Consider the following 21,814-nt stretch of genomic DNA (forward strand, 5'->3'; position numbering starts at 1 on the left):
GCTATTTATACAGCAAGTAGATGGCTTTCATGTTTAGTTTTCTAAATGACTTTTGCTCAAATTAGGCATATGAATCCAATCTCACCAGTGTGATCTGCTTGCATCTAAGTATAATTAAAAGTCTGAGGTCTCAGAAGTTACAACCAGGATGTTAAAGCCAGAAAATGATTCCTACCGTGGAAGAACCTGGACTCCCTGACATTGGGTCCAGAAAGTGCTGTTTGGACCTGACAATCATCCAGATGAGGACTAATGTTTGGAAGCCTCTTCTAATTACATACTATTTACCTGCTAGAGCTAAACTTGCATCAAAGAAAGAAAGAAACGAGTTAGCAGCTTCCTATAGAATCCCATGAGGCAGCATTACATTGATGGAGACATCAAAGGTCTTCTGTGATCTAGAAAATTGATCTTAAAAGCTTTCTCTGAAATGATCAACTTTAGGGGAACAAATGCATGCTAATCAAATTCACAGGAGATCAATATGTAAAATAGTATTCATTTATGAAAATATCCATTTATACAAGCATGTTCCAGTTGAGGAAGCATGCTGAATTACATTAGATTGCTCTCTCTCCAGTCTACACATATTTGACCTAGAAAATATATATGATAGTAACTTCTTCCCTAGAAAACATTGAAGAAGTGGTAATATGGATTGCCTTTTTACGAGCTCTGTATCACTCACTGCTTTTCACTTAACACACCATTGCCTCAAACAGGTTAATGAGGCTATGGTTTTCTTTATAGTTACTTTGTTCCTGTCCTTGAGGATACTCTCTGGTCACTTGGCTTATAGTGAAACACATTCCAATCTGTTCTTGTTTATAGGACAAAGACACATAAAAACCCATCACTTATTGTGCCATATTACAAACGACATCTTAAGGCAGTGTGCTTGGAAAGAGGTGATTTTTTTGTTTGTTTCAATTTTGGAAGGACACATTTCTGATATTTTCCCCAGATTCAGAAAAGGTGAAGGAACTTAAGCCCTTCCTGAACAGTGGCCACAGGAGTAGTAGGTAACTGCAAGAATGCCCCCTTCAAAAGGGCAGAGTAAGAAACACTGTGCTCGCCTCATCCGATGACCACATCCACATTACAACTAAATTATAGAACATCCATCATTAAGAACCACCTGAAGACTAGCTGAACACAAATCCTGTAACTAAAGATACAAAGAATATCAAATATATGGTGATGGAAGGAGAACTGACTCTGGATGGTGAACACACAATGGGATTTATAGATGATGTAATACAGAATTGTACACCTGAAATCTATGTAATTTTACTAACAATGGTCACCCCAATAAATTAAAAAAAAAAAAAAAAAAAAAAAAACAGATACAAAGAAGCCATGTTGAGACTGGTAGAAGGGACAGAGATGCAGGACAGGCAGGTCCCCACACTGTGCTGATTAAGAATTGGGAGGAATATCTCAGCTGTAGGGGTTGCAAACTGGTGCGGCCAGTATGGAGAACAGTACAGAGGTTTCTCAAAAAATTAAAAATAGAACTACTTTATGACCCAGCAATTCCACTTCTGGATATTTATCAAAAAGAATCCAAAACACTAATTCAACAAGACATATGCAGCCCTATGCTCACTGCAACATTATTTATAACAGCCAAGATATGGGAACCACCGAAGTGCTATCGACAAATAAAGATGTCGTATATACATATAATGGAATATTCTTCAGCAATAAAAGAGAATCAAGTCTTGCCATTTGTGACAACATGGATGGATCTAGAGGGTATTATGCTAAGTAAGTTAGACAGAGAAAGACAAATACCATATGATTTCACTTATATGTGGAATCTAAAAAGAAAAATAAATGAACAAACAAAACAAAAACAAACTCATAGATACAGAGAAATTGATGGTTGCCAAATGGGAGGACAGTTGGGGGAAATAGGTAAAAAAAAGTGAATGGATTAAGAAGTATAAATTGTGGGCAGCCAGATGGCTCAGTTGGTTAGAGTGTGAGCTCTCAACAACAAGATTGCCAGTGCAATTCCCACATGGGATGGTGGGCTGCACCCCCTGCAACTAAGATTGAAAACGGCGACTGGACTTGGAGCTGAGCTGCGCCCTCCACAACTAGATTGAAGGACAATGACTTCGAGCGTGGCCCTGGAGAATCACAGTTTCCCAATTAAATAAAATAAAATTTTAAAAAAGTACATATTGTCAGTTATAAAAATAGTTACAGGGATGTAAAGTACAGCATAGGGAATATAGTCAAGAACTATGTATTACAATAACTATGTATGGTGTCAGATGGGTACTAGACTTATCAGGTGATCACTTCTGGTGATCACTTCTTAAGTTATATAAATGTCTAATCACCATGTTGTACACCTGTTGTAAACTAATATGATATTGTATGTCAACTATAACTGAAAACAATTTTTAATTATTAAAAAAATGATTGTCACCAGTCTGATTTTCTTTCCCATCAAATGCTTGTTTCCAGTGGTCTCACTGGGAATGATTAGCTCAGTGTAGCTGGTTAATCACCTCAAAGCAACTCAAGTGTTTTGATCTGTTACTAAGGAAGTGGGTAAGTATTCTGTGCTTTTTAAAAAAACAGTCATAGGAATGTATGGGGGAAAACATGTTACCTGAACTAAGACCAAATCAGGCAGAATTGTGCCTCCAGCTCAGAATTTTCTTGAAAGTTGACCACAAATAGGGTGAGCTGCTTTCAGTACAGCAAAACAAAGGCTGGAGCAAGCAGAGAACACAAAGTAGAACTGGGGTAGGAGTTGGGAATTGTCTGAAAATGCAAACGCTGATTCTCAGTTTCCCATCATCCCTGGTGGTAGGATTTGCTGGTCATTCATTGTTTTAGTTGTTTATTTAAAGCCTCTCACCCCATCCCCAACAGATATGGGAGTGTAACTCATCTTTAAATTTAGAGTTGTCGCCTGTGAAGGATTTGGAAAACACGGATATTCCTCTGTTGCTCTTTCATAAGAGATTTTGATTGACTGTTTAAGTCACATTTTAGAGGCAAAAATACTCAAATTAACTTGAGTTTTATTTCCAAGAGAATTGGCGTCTCTTGGGTAATGAATTATGAATAAAACCATATAAAATGAATAGCAATAGTCACTTCAGATCCTGTGTGGAAGGATATAACAATATAAATAAGTAAATGTATAAATGAAAAAATAAAAATAAACAATAATGAAGCTTGCTAATTGTGTTGCTTGCTTCTGTTATAACTCATTCATTCTAAAGAAGACAATAATTCGTTGGTAGGGTATAATTACTATTTTTATAACTTTTTCTTATTCAAACAGATTTACTTGAATTTGTGTAATGGGAAACGAGGAATTTAGTAAAGCATTTTCTATAATCATCTAAGTTCTATGTCACTTCAATCTGTTTAACTCCTTAAAAAATGATCCCATAATCAAGCTCCTTCCTGGTTCTCTCACTAAGAGTTATAGCCCTCTCATTTATAAGAATATGGTTCTGATTTTGGCTTTTTAATTTTACTTCATAATACCAAAGCCTAGAATTAACGTCCACATCACAAAACACTGAGCACAAGGGTTTCAGCAAACTCTAGCTCTAGTGATTTCTGTCATACGATGTCTTTACTACACTAACTACAGAAGATGAGGAATCTTATCCAACTGAAGTGAGGCCTAGCCCCCGAAATCAGCCCTTCCTTACATTTCCGGGGCATCATTAGGCTAATCACTTGCACTTCTTCACCTATTGATGGAGACGCTGATACCCACATAACATCTAATGACGGTGTCCAGTACATGTGCTGTGGTAGCCCCCTTGATTTACTCTGTATATGACACATAATTTGATAAAGTGAATTAAATAAGTTATCTAGATATGATCCAGCAATCTCATTTCTGGGTATTTCTCCAAAAGGATCAAAATCAAAATGTCAAAGAGATATCTGCACTCCCATGTTCATTATAGCACTATTCACAGTAGCCAAGATCTGTTGATAGATGAATAGATAAGAAAATGTGATTATGTACACACACACACACACACACAGACGAATATTATTCAGCCTTAAAAAGAAGTAAATTCTGCCGTATGTAACAACATGAATAAATCTTGAGGACATTATGCTAAGTGAAATAAGTCAATCACAGAAAGACTAATACTGCATGATTCCACTTATACGAGGCATCTAAAATACAGTCAAATTCAGAGAAGGAAAGAATGGACAGGTTGTTGTCAGGAACTGGAGAAAGGAGGAGATGGAGAGTTACTAACCAACTGGCGTAAAGTTTCAGTTAAGCAAGATGAGTACATTCTGAGATCTGCTGTACAACACTTTACCTACACAGTAGTCCCTCCTTATTCATGGTTTCACTTTCCTCAGTTTCAGTTACCCTCGGTCAACTGCAGCTGAAAATATTAAATAAAAAATTCTAGAAATAAACAGGTCACAAGTTTTAAATTGCACACTGTTCTGAGTAGAGTATGAAATCTCGCTCCATCACATCTGGGATGTGAAACCTTTTGTCCAGCATATCCACACTATATACGCAAGCCACCATGGAGTCACGTACCAGCCACCGTGGTTATTAGACTGACTGTGGTAGTATTGTAGAGCTTATGTTCAAGTAACCCTTATTTTACTTAATAAGGGCCCCAAAGTGCAAAATTAGTGATGCTGGCAATTTGGATATGCCAAAGAAAAGCCGTAAAGTGCTTCATCTAAGTGAAAAGGTGAAAGTTCTCAATAAGGAAAAGATTTGTATGCTGAGGTTGCTAAGATCTACGGTAAGAACGAACCTTCTCTCCACGAAACTATGAAGTAGGAAAAAAATTCATGTTAGTTTTGCTGTCACACCTCAAACTGAAAAAGTTATGGCCACAGTGCATGTTAAGTGCTTAGTTGAGATGAAAAAGGCATTACACGTGTAGGGGATTAAGAGCAGACGCCTAGGTCACCAAAAGTAAGAATTGAACAAAGTATATAGTCCCCCTTATATGCAGGGTATACACTCTGAGATCCCCCGCTAATTTCATCTAAACCCAGATTTAACACGAAAGCTCTAGATTCATATACTCCACTGCCTACTGAGTCTCCTCACTTGGCTGAACCGTAACCACCTCCATCCACCTCTGCACTCCCTGCCCACCCCCACCTCCCTCATCTGTCATCTGCCTCTGCATTTTGAAATTTGACAGAATCTGGGGAGTCACACGCTCAACATCCCTTCACAGTCAATCAACCAGGATCTCCTGTTGATTCTAACACTCTCTCATCTCTTCTCTATCCGTATACCCTTGACTTACGTTGGGCTCTTGTCTGTTTGTTAGGAATACAGGTCAAGATTGGCTCTGAGGCTTGGGGCCATTACATAGCAGGTGTGGTGAAAAGATTTGAGTTCTGTTACTTTCCAGTCAGAGTGTGCCCCTCTGGACATCTCCTACTGCTGGATCCCAGTGGGGGGCCTTGGTCAGGAATGGAAAATTACAGACCACAACGTTTGTATTTTATCTTCACGATACTTGAAGTTTATCTTAAAATAGCCACAGAAAAAAGATGAGGTGGCAAATGCGAACCATTGAACAAATACGAGTAGTTATTAGAGACCTACTCTGTAATCTGTGCTAGGCAGCTAGGTTTGACAAATATGGCATGGTTCCTGTGCTCAATGAACTCACAGGCTAGAGGGAAAAGCAAATGATTACAATTCAGCATGATAAATGCAATGATGAAGGGATGTATGAATGTTATATGAGTACAGGAGAGAGTTTTCATTCTGTCCCCACCGTGGTAAGCATGTAAGGTAGTTGGAGGAGGGACACCCTGCCTTGGGAGGTAGAATAGGGCGTCCAGAAGATGTGAAAATGCTCTCTGTCTTACAGAAACCTTAAAGGAGTGTAGCTCTAGATCCTGACATTGGGGGGGTGTAAGAATTCTGCCACCTGTTTTCTCAAATTGCACAACCTATGTAATTCCCAATCTCTACATCTCTAGAATGCAAAGGTTGGTTTAAATAAGAGGTTGGCAAACTTTTTCTATAAAAGTCCAGATAGTAACTGTTTTCGGTTTTGTGGTCCATATAGTCTGTCACGACTACTCAACTCTGCTGCGTGCAAAAGCAGCCACAAATAATATATAAGCAGGTGGACCTGGCTGTATGCCAATACAACTTTAGAAAACAGGTCATGGGCTGGATTTGGCCCATGGGAAGTAGTTTACCAATCCCTGGTCTAACTGATCTCCAAGATACGTTTCAGATTTACCATTCCATTGGGTCATGAAACAGCAGTTCTCAAATGCTTGATATACTTTGTTAGTTTTTAATATACTTTTGTTGTGCCTGGTTAGCTCAATAAGTTTAAATGTGGCATTAAAATAGGTAAGATTGGGGAATTGATTTATTGTGGGTCAGTTGGGACATCTGTTCCATAACCACAAACAGCACTATAGACCAACAAATTCACAGTCCTGCTTGGAGCTATGCAGAGCTGTGACCAGGCAAATGCCCTCCTCTCCTGCTTCTAAGAACACAACCCCCACACATGCTCCCCTGTGACGGTGCAGCGGCACCCTCCTTACATATATACCAATATCATTCATTTATTTCAGAAGAGCAACTTATTTTCAAGGAAAGTGGTCAATATAATGGCAGGCACTGGGAATCTATAGGTAAATAGCAATGTCTCATCACCTTTTAATAAACCAAATTGGTTTTAATGGCTACTAAGCAACAGAGTGGTGCAAAAGCATGCTGTTATGCATGTAAGCAAAAGCAGAATCATCCAAAGCTACAGTGCGGATGCCAACAATCCTCCTTTTCCTATGCTGGACATTGCTAATCAATCCGATCACTTTCCCCACGGAGCCTGGGTGTGTTCTCACAGTTCTTCCAAACACATTGAACCAGGAGTTACACCGAGTTGATTGGCATTACCATGCTAGAGTAAAGCTATCCTCGTATTGCAACAAAAGTTACGATGCCTTATTTTTGCTATCATTTGCCAGTCCTCCCACCAAGTTACTCTTGTTAAAAAAGACATACATAATAACATTGGGTGCAGCAGCTATAAAATTCAACAATACAAAAATGAAGATAGGGTAAGTCTCATACATAGCAAATAGGCGTAAAAACTTTGTATAGAGAAAAACTTGGCATTTATAATGAAAGGCCTTACTAGTGCATACTAGTCAGGTACTTGGGGCTTCCTTATATTCTGCTCTCTACTTTTCAGTGTGTTAGAAGCAATCTGAACACAGAGAAATATAAAATTTGGCTTTTGTGATCAAAGTCATTACGGTGAATGACAAAATTTTATTAACAGCTTTTGCTGGGAGGTAATGACATCCAGAGGTAAATACTACCTACTATTTTACCAGCGGTACCAAATCTTTCAATGGGTTTAGCAACTCCAACATGGTAATGCAATGAGTGATTTTTTTCCCCCTCTGTGTATAAGTTTTATAATATTAAAAACTATTAGACTAACATATTTATGATGCATAATTAACAAAGGAGAATGGTGGCTGAAATAGCTAAACTAACAACATAGACACACAAGACATTTTGTGTGGGAGACTTATGGATTAAAATAGGTTACTGGGGCCATGGCTGGATGGTGAAGGATCTTGTACAACTTGCTAAGGATTTGGACTTTTTCTGTAAAGACACAGATAAGTTGCATTTCAGAATGAAAATCTAAGGTGCCTCTAGTGGATAAATTAGAGGGAGCAAAAATTAAAAACAGAGTGTACCTGGGGTATTTATCATTGTAATTTCTTTAAAGGAATTTTTCCTAACAAGGAAGAAAGGGTGAACATGTAAGCTATGTAAGTTTCAGCTTCAATTTGTTTTCCAAAAAAAGTCTATATGATATATAAATATAAAACCCATAGCAACTGCTATGTGAACTACTATAATACATATAGTTAGGGATATGCTTAATGTTGCATTTTATTATTTGACTACATAGTAACTCATAAGAAATTATATTAAACTGGAACTTATTTTGTTCTTATTAAATAATCTTATTAGGCAAATCAAGCAGGGCTTGGATGTTCATTATAAAACAATACATGCTGGCATTCCACACATTCACCGAAATGGAATTCGCTTACTATGTTAGATTCTATAAATCTAATCATTTACATTTGTCATTGGTCAATCTGATATTTCTTAGAAAGGAGACTGTTCAGTATAAGGCCGACCTGCACTCTGAGAGCAGCAATCAGTCTCTCCCTGAAGGACCCCGGGAAGCGCATTCCTGGGGTTGCAGAAATAAAGCACCAGAAGTTCTCCCTGTTCCTCTCGTATTCCAAGATTTCAGGGGAAATATTTTAAAATGTTTTCTTTCCTGATCTAATACGAGAAGCTATAAACAGTTAAGCGGTACTCATTTCCTTTCAAAATTAAAAACTGTTGAAAACATATTGAGTTGACAGATTTTTCACCTCTGTCAGACAGTCCCACAGAGCTAGTCCTGTAGTTTCCTGTGGTGGGAGTGACATAGTGAGACACACGACAAGTAATGAAATCCAGGTAATCAGGTGTTACTGAAAAGTGCACTTGCATTTAGTTCACACTGGTGTGGCTCTCTTTTAGAGAGCATAGTTGAACTTATACCATTTAAGGGCTTATATAAAATTGACCTTGGGTAAACACAGAAGAGCAGCCCAGTACAGTCATCCAGTAGAGCTGGATCATGTTAACTCAGGGTCAAAATAAACTTTCTTGGAGCATTTACGAAGACCAAGGTCATTTAAGTGAGGAGGTTTTTTCCTTCGTCTTTCATATCTTACCTTGTATAGAACTTTAAAATAATTCTAGAGAATTCAGGACCATCTCAGTTCAGGTGGCCATGGCATTTTCTGTCAGTGAGCCCTGTACCTTCCATTGCAAACCCAAATAACATTGAGAAGGTAAAACTTATCCACACTATATGTCATTACCAAAATTTAATTAACATGGTGTTTTCCTTTTCCTGTTCTGGGACAATAAAGCTAAATGCTATCACAAAGGAGTAATACAAAAATTGAAAGTAAAGACATTTTGTGACTTTATTGCCTGTTTCTCCAGTGGAAACTGAATGCGGTATTCGGTTTCGTTAAAGGATATGGAAAGCACCACTGGTGAGCTTTACTGCGGCAGCACAAACCTGCTGCTGCGGTTACATCATTCTCCTTTGTATCTATGTCAGAGATGCTGGTTTTGGTTTATGTAATGTTTTCTTTATCTGCAAATACTGTGGCTTATAAAAACAGTTTGAATCCTTACAGCTTCCCCTACCCAAGCTTCTTTTTTATATAAAAAGGTAGTTTAAAAATTTTGACATTCTACGTAATTTTCAATAAAAAACGTTTAACTCCTCCAGATTTTTCTTTTAGTTTCAGAGAACAATAATTTTATAGTCTTAATATGATGCTGGTCTTAATATGAAGCTGAAGAGATAGAAAACCAGACACTTGTGCGTGCTGCAAATTCCTGTTTTTAGTCCAAATATAATCTTTGTAACTATTGGCAGTAGAGGTCTTCCCTCCCTCCCCACTCTGGCTGGGCATGGCAGAGAGGGCAGGGAGGTTGTTACCATATCTGCTCAGAAGTTTTCAGGCATAAGGGTTTAGAAATGTTCACTGAGGATTTCAATGAGATTGTAAGTTTAAAATCAGCAATTACAAAATCCATAGATTCTATCCCTCCCAAGGACTGTGTACTTTCCTTTGGACTATTTTGGCATAAAAAGGGAACACTCAAATAATGCACAAGTAGTTGTATTATATCTTCTAAGAGTGCATTTAAAACGTTTAAATTGTAGACAGGAACATAAGATGTAGTAGTTTAGTTGTTGCATGCCCAAATAGAGATGTTAAGGCATGTTCCCCATAGTTCGTCATTTATTCAAAATTGGGTTTGGACAGGCTCTAGTTTTATTAAATTTGAATAGTCAGTTTTGTCATTTTGTTGCTATAACAGCAGCACAAAGAAAAAAAATAGCCCCAACAGCTTTGTTAGAAGTCTACCTACCACAGCTCCCTCCTTGATCCTTTCTAGGCTTCCTGCTTTCCTAACCTCAATTCTTTGTTCTTTTCAGATGAAAACAAGCTGACCCTTGCTAAGTATCTTCTTGTGCAAAGGCTCACAGACAAATGCAGTCTTTATAAAAGATTCCACAGTTGAAATGTGAACCGGTGAGATTTTAGGGGCCCCCACAGGAACTTGTGTTCTAGCATTGAAAAATCTCTTGTGAAAAAGCATTAAGACTATTTGCTTTGTTTCACTCGTTCATTCATTCATTCATTCATTCGTATGAACAAATATTTATTGAGTACTTGTTAATGTGCAAAGCAATATGAGTAATTCAAGAATGTGGAAAGTACACTCTCTGTCTTTAAAGAATTTTCAATCTTGAAGAAAAAAAAGAAGTGTATAATGTGCATTCAACAAAGAGTCAGCCTGTCAAAACGGGATCATTTATCTATTTTTTCATTGTACAGATGAAGGAATTACAGCACAGAGAGGTGAACCGACCAGCACAAACCACAGCGCTGGCGCAGACATCACTGGGAGAATGGAAAGACCACTGGCTGTCGGGCAAGCCGCTTACTCCATCACTCACTATTTATATGATCTTGGACAAATTATTTAACCCACTGAGCTAAGCCAGACGTCAAAGGACTGATCTGGGTTAAAAGGCTCAGAGAATGAAAGCTGACTCCCTTCAGGTCTGCTTTCACTAGATTTACTGTGATCCAGAAGCAGGAAGTATAAAGCATGCGTACAAGATAAGGATAAAAGTGATCTGACGCAGCTTCTCGATGCCTCCCTAGCTCCTCACAGGCCCTAGGACAAAGTCCAGTGGTCAGTGCAGCTCTCACGGAGTGACAAACCTGTCAGGGCTAGGACTCCAGAGCCACAGTTCCACGGCCTTTCATACTCAGACTGCCACAGGGAAGCACTTTGGGTGTCCATTCGTTGCTGCTGCTTCAGAAGCTGTATGGGCCAGCTGCGCCCCACCATACTTGCTGAACTGTTTCCTCACCTACGGTCTTTATAATATATATACCCAGGGCTTACTCTAAGCCCTGACAAGACGGCCTGTGTTCAGTGCCTAGTATGGTACCTCACCCAGAGAAGGTATTTCATAGATGGCTTTCTTAGCTGAGGAACTGAAAGAAGGATGCAAGTTTCCTGACTCTCCAGCCTAACGCCCTTTTTAATACACAAATAATGGCACCTGCCACTTAGTAGGTATTCCCTTTGTGCCATGGAATGACACATTCAAGGGTGAGAGAAAACTATGGTAGTTTGCAGAAAGCACTGCTTGTCTATAAATCTTAACAAACATGTTTAAATTATTAGCCTATATTAGTTTACCAGAGTGACCAGGTTTATAATGAATTTACCATAATTTGGGGCTTCCTTTATCGTGGTAACTACCAGCTCAATAATACAAGAAAAAGAGAAGAAATTCCATTCGAAATTGCAAAAAACAAAACAAAACAAAAAAGGGGGTGGAATAAACTTAACAGAATTGTCTATGACATTTATAAAGAAAATTATGAAGAATTTTGTGAGCCGTATATAAGAAACCACAAAACTGTATTGGAATATATAAAACAAGATGAACAAATTGAGGTATATACCATGTTATTTTATAGGAGAACAAATTTCACCAACTGAGGTTATTTACTGTTTGTTAAAATTCTACACTAACAAAGAAATCATGCTGCAGCAGTTCCTAGGATATCCTAAAATATAAAGTAAATTGTTAGAATAAAGCAGTGTGGGACATACAGAAATTAAGGTATTATATAAGTATCATAAAGTTAGGGAAAAATAATAATTATTTAATAATTGCCTAATTATACTTCAATAATTGCCAGGATAACTGCCTAACAAACACAACAGAAAATGATTTAGGTCAGTTCTTATACTGCATACCAGAGTAAGCCCTTAGTGGATTAAAGAGTTAAATATATGTTTTAATTCTTAGCAAGCTTGGAGAAAAAAAGAATCAAATATTTATGAAATCTTTAGAGGGACAGTATCTTTGAAAAGCTTTTGGCAATAATGGAAATCACAAAGGAAAATACAAATGGCTCAAATACATCAAGGGAAAAATTATAAACTAACAAAACTAAAAGAAGAAAAACACAATTGGGAAACATTTATATTATCATGATTGAAAATTTAGTATATATAACATATTAAAAAACTTATTCAAGTCTTCAAAAATATTAAAACTTCAAGAGATAAATGCTCAAAGGATATAAACATAAAATTCACCTACGAAGAAATGCAAGTAAATTATATACATTAATAAGTTCTTCGAAGGATATTTATACTAGCAAAAAACTGGAAACAAACAAAAGGTCCAATATAAACTACACTATATCAACTCAATAGACTATAGCCATTAGAATTATAATTATGAATACTGGAAAAAATGTTTTTATTTAATGGTGGAGAGGAGCCCAATAATAATTCCACTTATTGTGCACATTGAAAAACACAAAAATGAAAATCACTATTGAGATAGAACAGTGGAATCATTGAGAATATTTTTTCTGTAAATAAAATTGGGAAGGAAGCAGGAAACAGCTATACTAGTAGTTGAAAAATACTAGTTGTTAAACATTCTAGATTCTAAAACCTAGTGTTGTTGTTTTTTTCCCAACATTTAGATGAAAGCAAAGAATTAGAAGGAAGCAGGAATATTAGTGTCAAATGGTCAGTTATTAGGTTTCCTAGAGTAAGGATCTTTTATCACACCAGAACTTTACAGAAAGCACACGTTTACCAAAGGTGCTGGAGAATGCAAGAACAACACCTTGAGAAGCAAGTGTATATGATGTTTGCCACACCTTTTTTCTACAGAGCCTTGTTCAGGGCTGTTGATACCACGTTTGTCTTCCTCTTTCCTGATGTTCCATTTTTTTTTACCATAATACTTGTTTTAAAAGTTTGCCTAGGGTTAGACAAATGTCTTCATTTTTTTACATGTGAATTTCCTTCTTGTAACTCCCAATATATTTTAATTTCTTTTGGTATCCTTTTTCTTCTCCTTGACTGCTTCCCATATAAAGGCATAATTTAGATTACCCTGAAGAATCCACCAAAAAATTAATAGAATAAAAGAATTCAGTAAAGTAGCAGGATACAAAATCAATATGTAGAAACCTATCACATTTCTATACACTAGTAACAATCAGAAGGAGAAATTAAGGAAAATCCTGTTTACAATTGCATTTAAAAGAATAAAATACCTAGGAATAAATTTAACCAAGAAGGTGAAAGAACCTGTAATCTGGAAACTGTAAGACATTGGAGAAATTGAAGATGGCACAAGTAAATGGAAGCATATACTATGCTCATAGAGAGGAAGAATTAAAATCATTAAAATGTCCATACTACCCAAAGCAATCTACAGATGTTATGCAATCCCTACCAAAATGCCAATGGCATTTTTCAAAGAATTAGAACAAATAATAATGTATATGGGCCCCCACAAAAGGCCCTGAATAGCCAAAGCAAATTTGAGAAAGAACAAAGTTAGAGGTATCATGCTACCTGATATCAATTTATACTACAAGACTACAGTAATCAAAAAAGCATGTTACTGGCACAAAAATGAACACATTGATCAATGGATGAGAACACAAAGCCCAGAAATAAACCCACGCCTGTACGGTCAGCTAATCTACAACAAAGGAGGAAAGACTATACAATGGCATAATGACAGTCTCTTCAACAAATGGTGCTGGGAAAACTGGACAGATGTATGCAAAGAAATGAAAGTGGACCACTCTCTTACACCATATACAAAAATAAACTCAAAATGGGATAAAGACTTAAATGTAAGGCCTGAAACCATAAAACTCCTAGAAGAAAACATAGGTGGTAAACTATTTGACATCAGTCTGAGTAACATATCTTTGGACATGTCCCCTTGAGCAAGGGAAACAATAGCAAAAATTAACAAATGGGACTTCATTAAACTAAAAAGCTTCTCCACACTGAAGGAAACCATCAACAAAACAAAGAGCACACCCACTGAGTAGGAGGATATATTCACAAATGATATATCCCTTAAAGGGTTAATATCCAAAATATATTTTAAAAACTCATACAACTCAATAACAGAAAATTAGCAATCTGATCAAAAAAAATGGGCAGAGGACATGAAAAGACATTTCTTCAAAGAGGACAGGTGGCCAACAGATACATGAAAAGTTGCTCAACATCACTAGTCATCAGGGAAACGCAAATCAAAACCACAATGAGCTATCACCTCACACCTGTCAGAATGGCTATTATCAAGAAGTCAATAAATAGCAAGTGTTAGCCAGAATATGGAAAAAGAGAACCTTCATGCATTGTTAGTGGGATTGCAAATTGTTGCAGCCACTACAGAGAATAGTATGGAGGTTCCTCAAAAAAACTAAAATAGATCTACCATGAGACCCCACAATTCCACTTCTGGGTTATCCAAAGTATGTGAAAACACTAATTTGAAAAGATAAATGCACCCCTATATTTATTGCAGCATTATTTACAATAGTCAAGATATGGAACCAAGCCCAATGAGAGATGAATGGATAAAGATTTGATGTATATATATATGCAATAGAATTATCACACAGCAATAAAAAAAAGAATGAAATCTTGCCATTTGCCATAACACAGATAGACCTAGAGTGTTATGTTAAGTGAAATAAGTCAGAGAAAAAGACAAATACCATATGATCTCACATATGTGGAATCTAAAAAAAGCAAAACAAACAAACAAAAGAAAAACAGACTCATAGAAACAGACCAAATGGATGGTTCCAGAAAGCGTGGGGAGACAGGGGGGTTGAAGGGAAATACAGTCAATAATATTGTGATAAGTTTGCATGGCGACAGATAATTACTAGAATTAGTGGAGTGATCACATTGTAAGGTATAAAAATGTTGAATCACCCGATTGTACACGTAAACTAATATAGCTAATATAATATTGTATGCCAACTATACTTAAGTAAAAAAGTAATACATTAATAAAAGGAAAGTCCCCTTATTTTTCTGTCCTGCGTTTGCCTTTTTAAAGATGCCTTGAACGCTATGTAGAAAGGTATTGTGTGTAAATAGACCAAAGTCCTGAATTGCAGCACCTCAATGAAATTTTTCATTCACTAAAATGGGAGAAAAGACAAAGGAAAACACACTGATTCAATCCTGGCTTTTTGACTTTACTAGTCCAACAATCTCATTTCAATTACTGAAGGCTGCAGAATGATTAAAATCAAAATATACAACTATTTGATATAGTTCATATGTAAACTTTTGAAATGAAAATGAATCTTAGTTGAAAAGTTCAGGTAGGGAGGAAGGCATTTAAAAAGAATTAAACATTGTGGTTCAAAGTAACTATGGTTGGCAGAAAGCTAATGCTTCCTATATTGTGTCTTAGGCACTGTCAGTGACTGGAGTTTTCTATATTTGTGTTTTTTAAACACTCCTTGAAAGCCATAAGTGTAATATGAGCATTACTTGGACTTTATTTGAATTTATCTGAATTTCAACAGCTACCAACAGATGTGCTCAGGATGAATAGGGCCCTGATTCCCAAACACCACAGTGTTTCAAATCTATTTTAGACTCTGAAATGAGAGCCGATTCCAGGAAGACAGCTCTGAACCTTTTTCGCAGCTGCAGAAATAACTCCTCTTGGTACCCCTCTGATCTACACCAAGAGAAGCTGCTTAAATAGATGTTCTTTTGCCAACAATCATCTTACCATTGTAACCCATAAATGGAAAAATAAACTGAGGGCTCCTCTTCAGAAAACCTATTCTCACATCCCCCAGAAGAAGGTAGATAAAGATAACCATGGAGTTCTTTTAACTCCTTTCTCATTTTCCAAAATGATTTTAATATTTTATTACCTCAGTGAGCTTATCAAATGGGGCTTATACATGAACAATTAAGTCACTATTAACCTTCTCCAAAATAAGTCATTCATTCAGGGTTCTAGCACTATCCCTCCTGCCCCTCCCAGCCACCCCTCCCACCCGCATCCCCTCCAACCCCCCGGCCAATTTCTTGGGACTCTGTTCCATTGGTTAATTCCCACTTGCCTAAACCATTCATTCTCCCTCCCACTGGTTTCCACCCTTCACATTAGGATGTACAAGCCCCCCTCATTGGAAAGTAAAAACCTCTAACCCGAATTCACCTCTAGTTATTGCCCTGTCTTATTTCTTCTCTTCACACCCAAGCTTCCGGAGTTGACAAATCCCTAGTGCGTCAAATGGAAACTCTGACATTGCTTTCAGACATAATAACATCTTTATTAGGTGCCTCTTTGTGCCAGGCAATCTTCTGGGCCTTAATTTTTTTTGTTGATTAAAAAATGCATGAATAATTCACGTACATTATAACAAATCAAATAATACAGAAACAGATAAAGACAACATCCAGCCTTCCCGGTCCGAACTCCATATCTTATTTGTCAACCACCACAAGAGATAAGAATTATTGACCCTATTTTATAGATAAGAAAATTGAGCCTGAGAAAAGCTCAGTGTATGCTGCAGTGTTTATGATGAAGGGCGTTGGGGCCTGACTGCCTGAGTTCATTTCTTGACTTTGTCATTTAGTATATGCTCATGAGCAAGTTACTTACTATTTCTGTGCCTCAGTTTTCAAATCTGGAAAATGGGACTAATGATAGTACCTAGCTCCTAGTGTGTAATGAGGATGTAATGTGCCAAACGCAAGAATATTGCTGTTTCTAAAGAAAAACAAATGATCAAAAAGAGATTATTTTAAAGTGACAGCGGAGAAGAAAATACTAGAAATTAGGGCAAAACTCTGTTCACCATTCTGTCACTACTATAGTGTTTGAAAGAGTTTTTAAAGCAGCTGTAAACATTTGCAAAAAATACACTCCTATTGCAATGATGACACCATCAATGCACTTTCTTTTTTAAGAGCATACTATTTTTTAAAAGATCCAACACTATTTCAATTTTTCATGACTAATTAAATTTTATTCATTTGATATAGTATCAATTTCATTATGTTTAATAATTTTATCTCAGTTACACTAGGATTGTGTATACCATTTAGATATTATAAATATATTTTACATAATGTTTTATACTATATTTTTATATAACAGCTCTGTGTACCCCTGGATGATTTGGGTCACCCCTGCCTTCTCGCTCTACCACCTTGGGGCCAGTCTGCCCCGCCAGCACCCTACCCAGATCTTTAGCCTCTTAGTTTCATTAGGACCATCATGTGTATTTGTTATGAGTGCTATACTAGCAGAAAATGAACAAATCGTAGTTACTAACTTTCCCAGGGTAAATCATTACCCACACCATGGTAACCCAAATATTTTCTGTCCACTTCGCTATATTTATATACTATTTCTAAGAGGCAATAGAGATGACTGCAGCTGTAAAGCTACTTGGTTAATTCCTCAAAGCCTTTTTTTTTTTTTTTTCTTTTCTTTCTCTCTCTCTTTTCTCCTTTTTTTTTTTTTTTTTTTTTTTTTTACTATTCCCTTTCCAAACAGTTTAATGGGCTTTCTATGGGAAACAGAGGAAATTAACAAAGTATACATCTCCTTCTGTCTACCAACATTCTTTCCAGTCTTAAGAAAGTAACATTTCATTAAGGCCCTCAGCTTTATAAATGAGGTGGCCTGGTCTGATGAACAATAGCTCTGTGTGCTAAATCACTAAACAAACACACTTGTTTTAAGAATTTAAGTCAAGAGTTAGAGATGCCTTTTGAAACAAGTAAGAACTGAGTAACATCTGAGGAGTCAAAGGAAAATAAGACTATACAATTCACAGTCTCTCTTTATTCACCTTTTATTAACTTTATCTTTTAAAACACTATGCTATTTCTGGTTCCCAGAGAATTTAAACACTTCACAATTTTATGATATGCAGATTTGTGGCTAAATTGTACTCTTCCTCAAAAGAGTACTTTTTTTTTCTTTCTTTCCTTTTTCTTTCTCTTTCTCTCCCTCCCCCTTCCCTTTCTCTCTTTTCAAAAGTCTCTGTTTCTGCCTCTGGTTAACTAGGTATTTGAGAGATTTTTATATTAGCTCTCTTTATTTTCCCTTAAATTTTTTTTTTTTTAAATAGCCAGATTGTTTCAAGCCCCAGGTTAAAATCACATTTTGCTCTTTTCAGTAGTTTCTAGTCCATACTCTAGGACACAATCAGAATGGCAGATCCCCCCCAAAAAATAACATTTCTCACTGAACTCAGATATTACCACTACTTATTTTCCAATTTTAAAAAAACATATGCTCCTTATTTTTGATCAGTTTTATATATATACACACATATACCGTGTTTCTTCAAAAATAAGACCTAGCCAGACAATCAGCTCTAATGAGTCTTTTGAAGCAAAAATTAATATAAGACCAGGTCTTATTTTACTATAAGACTGGGTATGATATGATATGATATAATATGATATATGATATGATATGATATGATATGATATAAAATACCGGGTCTCATATTCATTTTTGCCTCTTTAGTATCTCAACTCTGTTGTCCAACAGTTATCTCGAACTTAACATGTCCAAAAGCAAACTTCTGGTTTTCCTGCAAAGATATGCTCCATCACAACCTTCCCATCTGTTTCTGGCAACTCCATCCTACCAGCTGCTCAGGTCAAAATCCATGGAGTCCTCCTTGACTTCTGGCTTCCTCTTATACCCCATATCTAATCTATCATGAAATCATGCTGGCTCTACCATCATACTATATCCATCATTGGTACCACCGGGTCTGAGAAATAGCATCTTTCACCAGGATTACTTTGATAGCCTCCTAAAAGACCTCCCTATATCTACCTTTGCCCCATCTGCTCCCTCCCCCACCCCACCTGTTCTTCACCCAGGAGCCAGGGTGATCCATGTAAAACATAAATCAGATTTTGAATCCTCTGACCAAAATCCTGTAATGGTTTCCCATTTCACTACAAATAAGAGCCAAACTTCTCACAATATCACATAAGACCCTATTGATTTGGCCACTCTCATTCACTCTGCTCCAGTACCACCAATCTCCTTGTTATTCCCTGAACACCCTCGGCATGCCCGTCATAGGACCTCTGCTTAGCTCTTCTCTCTTCCTAGAATGTTCTTCTCCAGAATATCTAGCTAACTCCTCATCTTCTGTGAACCTTAGCCCCAAACTTACCTTTTTAAGAAGGCTTCCTCTGATCACTCTATTTAAAACTACAATCTGTTCCCTACTCCTTACCCCCAGAACTCTCAATCTACTTACTCAACTCTACCTTTTGTTTTTTTTCATAGCACTTATCACTTTCTAATGTTTTAATGTTTACTTGTTATTATTATTTATTGTCTTTCTCCTCTGCTAGAAACTCCAAGAGGGAAGAAATCTTTGTTCTGCCCACCAGTACATCCTAAGTGCCTAGAACAGTGCCAGGCATGCCACAGACACACGATACATATATGTTGACCTACTACATGAACGGGCCCTCGCCAGATAAGGAAGCCAGTGGCGATCCCCAGGCCCTTTGGGTTTCAGTCTGGTTAACGTGTGCCCTTGGGAATACTCCCCCACAAGGTCCCCTCCCATCTCCTGTGGGACCTGTACTCTGGCAACAGCACTGAGTATACCTTCGAGTTTTTCTGTGCTGTTTCTGCACCCTCCCTCCCTTCAAACCTTTCCGTTCACACAACTTCAAGATTAAGACTTTCGTGGCCCTGCTCCTCCACCCATTTCCACATGGTCTTCATGTCGTTCTGCCTGGACATCACATGATGCATGGCCTTGGGTCACACTCTTCAGAGCCAAACAAATGATGCTGTATATTACACTGTCTTCATCTGCACTGCTTGGACGCTGTTTGTTCCCAGGGCCTCTGGTTACTACCACCTGGATTTCTAGCTACATTTAAGAGCGGTTTTACACACCCCACTCTGCACATGGCCTGTGGACAACTGCTGGGTGTTAATAAAGTGAAGGGAGACAGCAGTGGGCCCCTCGGTGTGTGATGTATGCAACTCCACTGCTCTTCCTGCTCCTCTGGTCTCCTGTTGCTGCCTGCGACTGGCGTGCCCACCCCCACCCCCACCTTTCAGCTAGTGCCTGCCGGATGAATCTTTTCCAGTCCACTGTCAGCTCCATTTTCTGGTTTTTGATAAACAAGGCTGTCCGGAACTGGGGATGGACCCAGATTTCCTGCCAGCACATAAAAGACCTTTCTATTCTTCCCATAAAAGACCTCAACCCCTCACCACCGCTATTACCACAGTCACTCAGGAAGCCTTATGGGTCAACTGAGAGCCTGCAGGGAAGGGATACTTTGTCAGTGGTAAGGGAGGAGAAATACTTTTCTCAGGATTGGGATGGGAGAACTGAAGGTGGTTGAAATGTTAACTATATTACCTAGAGAAGGGCTCTTTACAGAAATAAGGCAGCTTTGGATGTTTTCTCTCTTATTTTCATATGACCTTAATTATATGGAAGATTGACACCGTGCCCTTAATTTCACTAGTGTTTGGTAAAATCCTGTTACCGTCTCTGTTCCCGCTTAATGGGAAGATTCTGCTGTATAGATTTTCTTTTGCTTCCAATTAGGAATATTTGGAAGAATAGCAAGTCTTTTTTCCATACAATATAGACTTATGCACACATTCATAACAGTTTTCAACTTGTTTCTTTTAAAACTGTACCTTTAGAAACATAATTTGAATAACCTGGTCTTGTTAGACTCTGAAGACTTTGGAATTTGTTGTCTTCATGGAAAAATAACCTACAAAAAATTTGTGGCTCTGATTTTCTTGACAATTTATCCTGGTAACAACTTAGTAATTGATCTATTTCTTTTCCTAAACAGAAAAAATACTTGTGACATTGCTCTGTAAAACTGGAAGTGTACCACTGCCATATATCTTTCCTTATATGCATGATGGTAAAATAAAAGGATGTCAGCCTGAAAAAACAAAACTAAAAAGATAGAAAATAACAGGAGTGGAAAAGTACACAGAGAAACCAGAATGTTCACACACTGGTGAGAGAGTAACTTGGTACAAATACTTTAGAAAATTGTTTGGCAGTATCTGTGCACACTCTCTGATCCAGCTCTGGGAATATACCCAATATAAATGCATACATATATTCACAAAAACATGCACAAAAGCATTCTTAACAGCACAATTCTAATACGTAACATTGGGAACTGCCCCACTATCCATCACTAGTTGAAAAATGAACAAGTTTTTAATTATTCACACATTGGAATACTATGAGAAATACTACGCCTACATGCGGTAATATGAATGAATCGCACAAACATGATGTTGGATGAGAGAAGTCCGATGAAAGAGTACATGCTTTATAATTCTATTAATATGTGAAGTTTAGGAACAGCTAAAACTAATTTATGGTGGTAGAAGTCAGAATAGTGATTACTATCAAAAACAGGGAAGGATGTGAGATTTTACCCTACTTACGAACTAACAAGTTAGCTTGCCTACTTCATGGATTCTGCGTCAGAGACAAAGGATCTTACAACACAACAGCCAGTGTTAGTATTTGCACCAGCTTCTTGAGCCCTAATTCCACAATATGAAGACAGCTAGGTGACACCTGCACACACAGTGGGTGGCATTATAGGAGAGGAACCCAGAGTTTGGGGAACCTGAATCTTTTATAATGGGAAGTAAGGGAGACATTATTATACTAAACAGTAAGTAAACCTGTACTTTGCTCCGTAAGAGAGACAATCTTTTTCTCAAGGCGATAAACAAAACCTGCCCTGTGCTCTGGAGGAAAACACTAT

At 37.4% G+C, this 21,814-nt stretch overlaps 1 protein-coding gene and 1 long non-coding RNA gene across 3 annotated transcripts in view; one reads left to right on the top strand and one right to left on the bottom strand.

The window, feature by feature from the left end:
• LOC109439275 (uncharacterized) overlaps positions 1 to 15,041 on the top strand; it is a 159,511-nt gene extending 144,470 nt beyond the window's left edge. For both annotated transcript variants that reach the window (XR_012496354.2, XR_002136473.3), the window contains exon 4: positions 10,477 to 15,041. This is a non-coding gene — a long non-coding RNA (uncharacterized LOC109439275). The remainder of the gene's footprint in view (positions 1 to 10,476) is intronic.
• Positions 1 to 21,814, bottom strand: part of ACYP2 (acylphosphatase 2) — a 110,260-nt gene that overhangs the window by 14,609 nt on the left and 73,837 nt on the right. The window lies entirely within an intron of this gene.

This window comes from Rhinolophus sinicus, chromosome 2, assembly GCF_057876585.1.
Source record: "Rhinolophus sinicus isolate RSI-liver-muscle chromosome 2, RSI-T2T, whole genome shotgun sequence".
NCBI classification, from domain to species: Eukaryota; Metazoa; Chordata; class Mammalia; order Chiroptera; family Rhinolophidae; genus Rhinolophus; species Rhinolophus sinicus.